The 10,159-nt window shown below is 41.0% G+C and overlaps 1 non-coding gene across 1 annotated transcript; it reads right to left on the bottom strand.

Annotated features, from left to right (window-relative positions):
* Positions 1–9,811: 9,811 nt before the first annotated feature.
* LOC124228314 (U4atac minor spliceosomal RNA) lies at positions 9,812–9,937 on the bottom strand. The gene has a single exon (XR_006885700.1). It is a non-coding gene; the product is annotated as a U4atac minor spliceosomal RNA (small nuclear RNA).
* Between the last annotated feature and the right edge of the window lie 222 nt (positions 9,938–10,159).

The following is a 10,159-nucleotide window of genomic DNA, read 5'->3' as shown; positions in this document are numbered from 1 at the left end:
CCCTAAAACTCAATTGCCTACTTCACATTCCTCTTGGATGCCTCAAAAGTACTTCAAACTTAACATACTTCAAATGGAATTTATTATTTTATTCTAAACAAGGTCTTCTCCTAGTGATTTTTATTTCAGTAAATGATACCACTCTCTCCCTCCCCCTACTCCCTCCCCACCAAGTTATTCTAGTCCAAATTCTGGAGGTCATCTTTAACACATTCTCTCCCACAGGCCGTCTCCACACCTGGTTGACTCTACTTCTTTCATATCACTTGAATCTGTCCATTTCTCTACATCTGTATTGCTGCCATCGTAGTCCAAGTCATCATAACCTCGCATCTCAATTCTGGCAATTACCCAGTCTTGCCAGGCAACTGAATCTCTTACGGTTTAGAACTCAGTCTGCCTTATGTAATGCAGCAGGGACTGCTAATTGTCTACCACCATTTATTTTACACTTCGTCTTTTATATGCCCATTATCTTCAAGAGAATGCTGATTTTACTTGAGACTCTACAAAAAAGAGCATGTTTCCCAGTCTCTTGGAGCTAAGCATGACTATATAGGTACATTATGGTATGTGAGATGCAAGCTGAAATGACATGTGGGACTTCCAGGAAGACTTTTCTGGAAAAGGATACTCATCAAAGGGAAATGTCTCAGATGGAAAGTGCACCTCTTTCACCCTTCTCCTCATCACCCTTCTTGGTGTCTGGAACACAGGTGCGATGGCCAACATTTCAATAGCATGGTTAGCAGAATCGCCCAGCTGAGGCCTTCTTGAGTTCCTGACCCACAGAAACGATGACTGATGATAAAATCATTACCCTTGGTTTAAGCCACTATGTTTTGGGGTGATTTTTACACAGTAAGAGATGGCTGACATCATCCATTGATTAAGGGTAGGACTTCGAACAGGTGTATGGTATCCTGTGATCCCTAAGGAAGACAGCAAGGATGCCTTCTGCTCTAGGATTCCCCCCAAAACTTACATAGGGTTCTCATTGCCTTTCTTCTTTTCAGGAATCTTTCCAGGGAGGAGGGGTCAAGCTACTGAGCACTTTTCAGAGCCCACTTATTTTAAGCTCTAGTTGCTTCCTCTCCCAATTTCCTCCTCCTTCTAATTAGTTGAACACAATGCTATCCCCTTTTGGTTGAAACCAACTCTTACATTATTGGGCAGAGTCTTTTCAATCTCCTGTTATTGGGTTAAGCTTATGCTCCCTTCCTTCAGGTTTTTACTTGATATTTCCAGTCAAAAGACCATATTCTCTCAATTCTGTGGCCCTTTGAGTTGAAAGCCATGACTTTCACAACTTTTGTCTCTGCTATATATTTATAAAAATCAGCATAGTTAAAAATAGTTAAGATGGAAAATTATGTGCTAGGTATATTTCACCACAATAAAAAAAAGTCTATGGAAGCACTTAAAAGCCAGGATTTAGAGTCTTTGTTCTTCATGTATTAAATCTTTCCTGAGAACACTGCATATAGAAAAAGTTACGTATAGAAGCAAAAATAATTGGAAAACAAAACCATATAATTTTCCTAATACAATCTTTTAAGTGAATTCACATTATAATTAGAATGAAATTTAAAATATTTAACCTGTCCTATAAGACCCTGTATTGTAAGGCCCTGACCTACTCCTCTGACTTTGTGCTGAATCACTCTATCCTTCACTCAGGATAGTCCAGCCACACCGGATTCTTTCAGAGTTTCTGATGTGGCACACTTCTTCCAGCCTTGGAGCACATGGTTCCCTCTGCCTAAATCACCCTTCCCCACATCCTCACTTCCTTAGAGAAGCTTTCTTGCTTCCCCCAGACAAGAGGAGTGTTTTCCCTATTAGGTGCACCTTTAGCAATTTGCATTTCCATGTAATAGAATAGTTAACTGTGTCAATAGCTGTTCAATGTTTATTTCCTTTCCAAATCTATGAGCTCCACAAGGATAGGGGGTCAAATCTATCCTGTTTATTACTATATCTCCAGTGCCTATCACAATACTTTATGCATAATAGCTAATTAATAAACAGTTATTGGATGAATACTTCAGTGAATATACTAGATGCCTTTGTAGTTCTTGGATTATATCAGGAGTTGGACTGCACGATGTCTAAGATCCATTCTAACTCTAAAATTATGTGTTTCTCTGATTCTATTCCCAATCCAGAAAGGGCCATTAATCAACAACTTAGCCCATATGTATAATAGTGCAAATTTAGGCCCATGTAGAGTTTATATTATACAGATGTTCTCTCCAGTATTTGCCTTTCCAGATGCTTGGTTGATGCCATGACTATAAATATAGTGGGAGACAAGTGCAAGATTGAGATGTTCAGCCAGACTGCCAACTAGAGCCCTCCTCTAGGACAGTGCAGTAATGGAGATCCAAAGGATGAAGTGACCCCAACCATGTCCTCTTGCTATTGAGAGGTGTTGATTTATTTGACTGTCAGAGTTGTGATATATTTTAGGCTCTTGCTTATCACAGTAAATTGAGCATCGAAAAAAGCTCCTGAAATAGAATAGTTATTCAATAAATATTTGATGATCGAATGAATGAGAAGCTTGCTGCTAACAAGCATGCACTCGTAAGCCATCCAAATATGTTTGTAACCACTTTGTCAAAGTTCACAATCTCCCCTATCTGTCACTAAGGATGTATGACCCATGGGTCTCTGGAAACTGACTCTGGATGCCCTGACCCAAGTGAAATTGCTTCAGGAAAATGTGTTGACCCAGTTGAAAAATCTCTTCAGTTAAGAACCTCCACAGGATTGCTAGCTATCAGGCTTAAAGGGACCCAAAATGTTGAGGTGTAATATTTGTGCCTGGTGAACTTCAGAAGTAGAAAATCTCATGCTGGGCCTTCCAAAACGGGCCACTTTGTCCTACTGAAGAATCAGAGTAGAGAGGCAGGAGTGGGAAGAGTACTGGGAAATTAAATGACCCAGCACATCCTCAAATTCTACCATTTGAAAATGGCCTTAACTAAAGTCTCTTTTCAGAGTGAAATTCCTAAGTAGAGTAATAATGCTCTGAGTAGCCAGTGGGGAGTGGGTTCACTACATGCATTTTTTTTCACACAGCTTAAGTAACTACAGGAACCAAGTGCAAATTCTACCTCTCACAATATTGCATGGACCATAGTCAATTCTTCATGGATTTATTCCATAAAAATGAGTTTTGACAGCTCAGGACAGTAAGATGCTGCATCCCTATTCTTAAAGGAGATTATATCTAGGGAAACCTTCTTTTCTTCTCCCACCAGCCTCCTTAAATTTCAACCTCTATGTGCTCAAGAAAGCAATGCCTACATAGATTAGTGCTGAACCTCAGGGGTCACAGTTCTGTTAATTTCATTATTCTGACAAGGTAACAGTGAGCAACCTTGTTCTAGAGTGAAAAGTTCAGGTTTCCTGAGATTTGCTGATCCGTGATCATAATTACCTAGCATCCCAGAGCTGGTGCTGGAAATTGGATAAATTCCAGCAGGTTGTTTGGAGGCTCCATAATCCAAGTCTCAGCCCCAGTGGTACAGCTGGGCTCTGAGAATGAAAGTGAGCCAAGGAAGAGCAGCTGATTGCGCTGGAGAAGGAGAGATGCTTCTTTAGGAAAAAGGCTCAAATTTTAGGATATAGTCTACATGGATATGTAACTTGAAATGAGATCCCAAGGGCCAGAAGAGATGCAAAAAAGAAAAAGTAATACTCAGATCAAACTGCTCTGAAATACAACACTAGCAAAAGGAAAACTGGCTTAATTATACCTGTATAAGAAAAAGTTACTGGAACCCAAAGTCTCACAGAGGAAGGGATGCAATATCTCAAGGCAGAATCTGTAAGTACGAAGTCCGTAGTGAAAGCAATCAGAGAATTGCCTAGGAAGGCCAGGAGAGTTATATTAAGTGATTACAGAAAATCTGGACAGATTTGAGAAGGGAAGCCCAGGAAAATCAGAGAAGACTACTCAAAGCATGATTTTTGGGTTTTGAGGTGTGCAACCATCGTAGGTAAAGATAAGATATTGCCTAGGCTCTAAGGGAAACTGCCCTAGAAATTCAAGAAATTGTTCTCTAAGGAAAGGCATTTAGCTAAGAGATGAGCCATAGTAATGGTAGCAGGCAGAGTAACGATAGACCAAAACCAAGCCCGGGCTCAGTGTTGTCTAACGGTTGGGAGAGTATTTCCTGTCACTCCTCTGCTCAGAGCCCTCCTAAAGCACCCATTTCACTCTGAGAAAAAGGCAAGCCCTCAGATCAGCATCTATCCCCTGAGATCTGTCCCATGCCCTTACCTCCCTGCCTTGTCTCCTACGACTCCCCTTGCACACTCTTCTCCAATCACACCGCCTCCTGGTATCCCACACACTCTTGCTGTAGGGCATTCACTCTTGCTGTGCCCTTTTCCTGGAAGATTCTTCTAGATATGTGTATAGCTCATCCTTTACTCCCATTAAGACCTCTGCTCATTTGTTCCCTTCTCAGCCAGGCCTCCCTGACTACCCTATTTTAAACTACAACTACCCCATCCCAATCCCTAGACACTTCCTATATGCCTCTCTGCTTTTATTTTTCTTCATGGCACTTTTCATTATCTGATATGCATATGTTTTACCAATGTATGTTTCTTAACTATCTCCCTCTAATGGAATATCTGCTTTTTGAGGTAGGGAGTATTTGCCCCTTTGCTCCACTAATGATTTGGGGCAAATAAAAATGTCTGGTACTTAGTAGATGCTTAAAATATACTTGTTGAATGTACTGAAAGATTTTTTGAACAATGGATGCTTTTAACACATCTGGAATTTATTCATGCCATAGCTTTCACTATGGGAAACCCCATCTAACAGAGTCTAAAGGAATAGACTAGAAAAACAAAAGCGTGGGATTAAAAGCAAAGAAAAAGTACAAGGAAGAAAGGTGTTCTCTCCCAGCCAACAACTCTAGTCTTGTGTGTATTAGAGAAGAAAAGGGTTCAATTGTTAGAAGCTCAAATGAGCTTTGCCAGAGGAGGAGGGGAAGAGCAGACGAACAGGAAACAATGAAGACATATTCCAGCATTGCAGAGAAAGATGCAACAGAAAGAAAGGCTCCTCAGGCCTGAAATATTCAAAAGTCGAGGAAAACAAAATCATGCATGAGTTAATAATTGTTGAAACTCTGTAATGTGTAGATGAGGGATTCATTATACTAATCTGTCTACTTTTGTATATGTTCGAAATTTTCTAGTAAAAAATGAGTTTAAGAAAAAAAAGAAGAAAAGCAGAAAGACAGTGCCCTGAGAAGCACTTGGCAGAAGTACTGGGAGTCACCAAGCTCCCAGGGATGCAATCTTCAGAAGCAACGAGAACAGCTCCAGTTCCTCAAAGTGCTAGGGGCAATGCTCCAGCTGAACAAACGTGGGCATGAAGGAGAGACCTTCCGCAGAGGCTGGGGTTACAGAACGAGATAATACTCCAGCAGCAGGCAGTGGAGTAGCCAGTGTGGCTCGCAGGAGACAGTGGATGCCGTGTCCACCCTACAGAGGCCACCTTGGTGCTGGTCCAGAGTGCTGGAAACTGGGTCTCATAGGGAAGCTGAAAAACAAGAAGTTTGGAATGATGATTAAAACAACAATGACAAAACGCAACTCACGGAAGATCTGGTGACTGGGACTGGCTCCATCGAAAATCTCTAAACTTTGCAAAGACCCAGCAATGTCTCAAAGGCTATTTACTCTCTGCGAGGAGAGACAGTGCCCATAGAGGAATGATCCTCACCCCATACACAGTCATTGCAGAGTGTCACTAGGAGAGATTTCCTGTGTATGAGTTGACAGGTCATGGATTCTGCAGGACAGAGTCTAACCACCTCTGAAGAAACTGAAACTGTTTCTTCCCTCAGATTGCCATTAGTACTTGGCACTGGCTGGGAATTAATTTATTTCCTGAATATGGTGGGTATGAGGTCCCTACTGTCATGAACTTGCCTATCCTTGAGTTCTTTTCAAAGGAAAGCAATTTAGAGACATGGTGTTGAACTAGCACAGCTTCAGAGGTTCTGAAGGAACTCCATCCACTCCAGAGAGATACAGCCCAGCCTGACCAGCAGCTGCTGGAAGAATTTTAGCTGCCCACCCTACAAACAAGAACCCATTAGTTGAGAGGAGAATAAGAAATTGGGTTTTTGTTGTTAGTTGTTAGTGCCGTCAAGTCAACTGCAACTCCTAGTGACCCCGTATACAGCAGAGCAGAACTTTGCCTGGTCTTTTCATACCACCCTCTCACCTTCCGGGGCTATACCAGACAAGGCTCCACAGCTATTTATAAGGTTTTCATGGTCAATTTTTGGGGAAGTGGGTGGCCAGGTCCTTCCTAGTCTGTTTAGTCTGGAAGCTCCCCTGAAACCTGTCCACCATGGGTGACACTGCTGGTATTTGAAATACCCGTGGCATAGCTTTCAATATCACAGCAACACACAGCCACCACAGTAGGACAAGTGACAGGCAAGTGGTCTGGTTCCTTGATGCAGAAATGAACCCAGGCTGTAGCAGTGAGGGTGCTGAATCTTAACCACTAGACCACCAGGGCTAGCTAAGAAATTGGGTAACGGATGAATTTGGAACTTAGATTGCTTTGAACCCACCAGAACAAGATAATTTGATTTTGTTCTTAATTTCTTCGGACTTGAATGTTTGGGGTCTTTAACTTGCAAGAGGCATTAATTTGAGGGATTTAGTTCTCCCAGGACAATTGACAATAAGAGAGATTTTCATATTCAAATTTGGGACCCTTCTGTTGTATTGGCATTTTATTATTAATGTGTATTTATGCATTTAATGTTGGACCATTTTAATATTCCATTTTGATCCTGAGGAAAATCTGTAATTGCCTATATTTTACATATGGCTGGAAATAATTTGGAATGGAAATAGTCACCTTAGGTACAATGTGGCATGGAAGTACATTTAAATGATGCTCTCTTCTGACCTATTGCAGAGCTTTGGGGTTTTTTTTCTTTGAGGAAGATTAGCCCTGAGCTAACATCTGCCACTAATCCTCCTCTTTTTCTGAGGAAGACTGGCCCTGAGGCTAACATCAGTACCCATCTTCCTCCACTTTATTTGTGGGAGGCCGGCCCATAGTATGGCTTGACAAGCAGTGTGTAGGTGCATAGGTCCACACCTGCGATCAGAACCAGTGAACCCTGGGCCGCTGAAGCAGAACTTGCGAACTTAACCTCTGCACCCCCATTTCAGAGCTTTCTGGGACAAAGTCTACACTGCTTCCTAGAGGTCCTTCAAAGGAAGAGAGTGGCTTCACACAGTAGGGGAAGGATTGCCATGACTTACATCCATCTCCTCCCCCAGGAGGAAAGCCACACCGCTAGCTGAGCAAGCATTTGATGGGTAAATCCTGTGGGTAAAGAGAATTAAAACCTGGGGATCCTTGGAGGGAAAAGCCCATTCCCCACATCGCCTTTCCATTTGAAAACGTTTCCCCAAACACCCCAGGCCTCTCCCTCCTCCTCCCATGGAGATGGAATGAGATACCTGTTCAGTAATACCTGGTCAGTAGCAACAGCTCCTGTTCCACAATTCTTGATCATGTGGAGCTAATCTACCAAAGATCCCGCACACAGGGAATTTTCTCTTTCTCCTTCTTTCTCCACTTGCTTCAGTGGAAGCTGGGGGCTTGGTTAATGGTGTTTGCTCTGCAGATTCAAACTTTCCTTTGGATAGTTTTTCCAAGATCTGGATGGGAAATCAGAAATACTGTTTGGCTACCACCCCAAGCTATATCCATTAACATAGCCTTTATCACTAATACAGGTCACGGTTTGTTACTCAATCTTTCCTTTCATTTCTCTACTGATTAAAATCTCAGGCAAAGATGGGCATGATGCAGGGAACCCCAGGGTTGTTTGAGAAATGTAGAAAATGACTCATGTGAAGCTCTTATCCTGTTGCCTTGGCATATTAAAAGTGCTTAAAAACTCTGACAACTGTTGCCCTTGATCTTCTGTGCAGAAGCAGTCCATGGTCATGATCCTATACCTGTTGTATGTACTTTCATATGTTACCACTTCTTGCTTTGTTTTCTAGTTATCTGTGTTTGTATTGGTAGGGATTCGAAATGTCTGAAGGCCAGGGATCATGTCTTAGTCATCTTTGTGTTATCTGAAGCATCTAGGATCAAGCCTTCATGAAGAGGGTGCTCAATGAATAATTACTTTAAAACTAGACAAACAAAGGGCAATTCAATATTTACTATTGACTCTTAAACCTAGATTTTCACATTTAAATAACCCCACAAGGTGAGTCAGTAATTCTCTTGATTCCAGGTAAAGGTTCTTCTCTGACAAATTTCTGAAGTAGAAAATGTCCTGTTTAACATATGGGTCACCCAGTCACTGAAACTAAAACCAAATCCCAATGGAACTGACATAATTCTTTCCCTCAGAGAAGCTTAAAGCACTTTGCCATCAACACAATATCCAGGCTCACAGCAGTCCTGGAAACAAATGCAATCCTTCACGGCCACCTAAACACTCCATATGCAATGCATTTCCCCCCTTGAGATCTTTCCTTTAGTGCTGGAAACCATGTAGATGCTTAAGAAATGTTATTATGAAAAACAATAATATTTATTCAAGGTCCCACAGTGATGCTAAGAAACTGAGCCCAGCTAAGGATCATATCAGAATCTGCAGTCTCCCTCAGCAAAGCAGGAGAGCTTTGTGACTACACAGTCACTGTGCCAGCCAGCCAGCAGGGTTTTCCAAGTGTTGCCCAGACAGGCAACCCAAAGGAAAGAATACCACAAACTGAAGGACTAAAACAAATACTGAGGAAAATATGGTTCATGGCCTCGAGTTGCCTTCTATCAAAGGGAAACAGAAAATCTTCCAAAAATAACAATATATGCTATCAAATATGTCCAGGTGCATAACGCCTCTCGGCTGTATATAGCTATAAAACTACACAGTAAAGAGAGTTCTCAGGACCAGAAAATATGTACTGGATCTTCATTTTGTTCGTACTTAAATTAGTGTGGTTGCGAGCTTTTTAATAACGCAGTTGTGGCCTCACCATTTACAGCTGTGTGATCTGGGGTTTCATCTTTTTTTAGCCTCATCATTACTATCTATAAAATGGGGATAAAAACAGTACTAATTTAATATAATCATTGTGAGCATTAAATGAAACACTTCATGTAAAATACTCAGCACAGGACCTGTCACATAGGAAACTCTCAAAATTACTGTTATTATATTTATCTTCTTTTTTGCATGTGTCATAAATCTGAATTTGTGTAACAGTTTATTTCAATTTTTGCATTCTGATTATAAAAGTATTATCTGTTAATTGTAGAAATTTTAATAAATACAGAATAATATGATTGGGAAAATAAATCTTACTCATAATTCTACCATTCACAGATTTAAAAATATTAGCTTTGCAATAAATTTCCAATTTCTAAGGGCGAGGGCCACATTGTTTTCTTTGTGCAAAGTACTTGGAACATAGCAGCTGCCCACTGAGTGGATACTGGAAGATGTCATAGTCAGACACAAGTGTATAACAAGATAGCTATATTTATATATAAGTAAAAGGAAACATTCCTAAAGGATGATCTCTGGGCTCCTTTCAAAGTAACAAAATCACCCAGAATCAATGGAAGAACAAGATAAAAATACAGATTCCTTAGGTTACATGCAGGGCTCCCCATAAGCCATACTACCTGAATGTTCATAGTATAATGCTATACTTGGTTGCTCTGTCTAAACTGTATGAATTTGATGTCCTCTGTGTAGTGATTCTTACTTTTCTTTTTTCCAAAAATTTCACCAAGGTAAAGCAGAGCTCTGGTTGATGGCTGTGTGTCGTTCAGGCCTTAGCAGTATTGCCCTCACTACATGCTCATTGGACAGTAGCGCAACGCCAAGAAAAGGATGGTTGTGTGATGATTCTCCTATGTCCTATTCTTTTCCTTTTACTCAAAATCTTTCACACAGGTAGTCTGAAAACTACATGAAAGCAGGCATTTGCACCTTCTCTTTCTTTTAGATTTTCTATTATCTTCTAGGTCCAGACTTTGTACCTCATGGTCACACCCTAAATTTCATGGACTGATAAACTGAGTCAGCACCCATTCCAGATCACTGACTTATCCCAACCA

The sequence above is a fragment of the Equus quagga genome, chromosome 16 (assembly GCF_021613505.1).
Source record: "Equus quagga isolate Etosha38 chromosome 16, UCLA_HA_Equagga_1.0, whole genome shotgun sequence".
Lineage (NCBI taxonomy): Eukaryota > Metazoa > Chordata > Mammalia > Perissodactyla > Equidae > Equus > Equus quagga.
The sequence above is the reverse complement of the archived record's forward strand: the minus strand, read 5'-3'. Positions and strand labels throughout refer to the sequence as shown.